This window comes from Odontomachus brunneus, unplaced genomic scaffold (genome assembly GCF_010583005.1).
Source record: "Odontomachus brunneus isolate Ranch 3 - 2012 unplaced genomic scaffold, Obru_v1 Obru_scaffold_041, whole genome shotgun sequence".
NCBI lineage: Eukaryota > Metazoa > Arthropoda > Insecta > Hymenoptera > Formicidae > Odontomachus > Odontomachus brunneus.
In genome coordinates, this window is record NW_022639491.1 from 1 (window position 1) to 235 (window position 235).

The following is a 235-nucleotide window of genomic DNA, read 5'->3' on the forward strand; positions in this document are numbered from 1 at the left end:
TAAAATCAACTATTTCTTTAAAACTATTGTTATATATGATATAGAACACGTGAGACGTAACGTAAGAATTGACCAATTACCATCAAGTATTCATAAAATGGCGACTTACAATTCGACGATTCTCAACATGATTGGTCAATTCTTACGTTACGTTTTATGGTTCCTGCACACAGGACGCGGTAATGCTTGCCGCGCGGCGGAAGTTCGCGCGACAGCCAATCAATATATTGTTTTT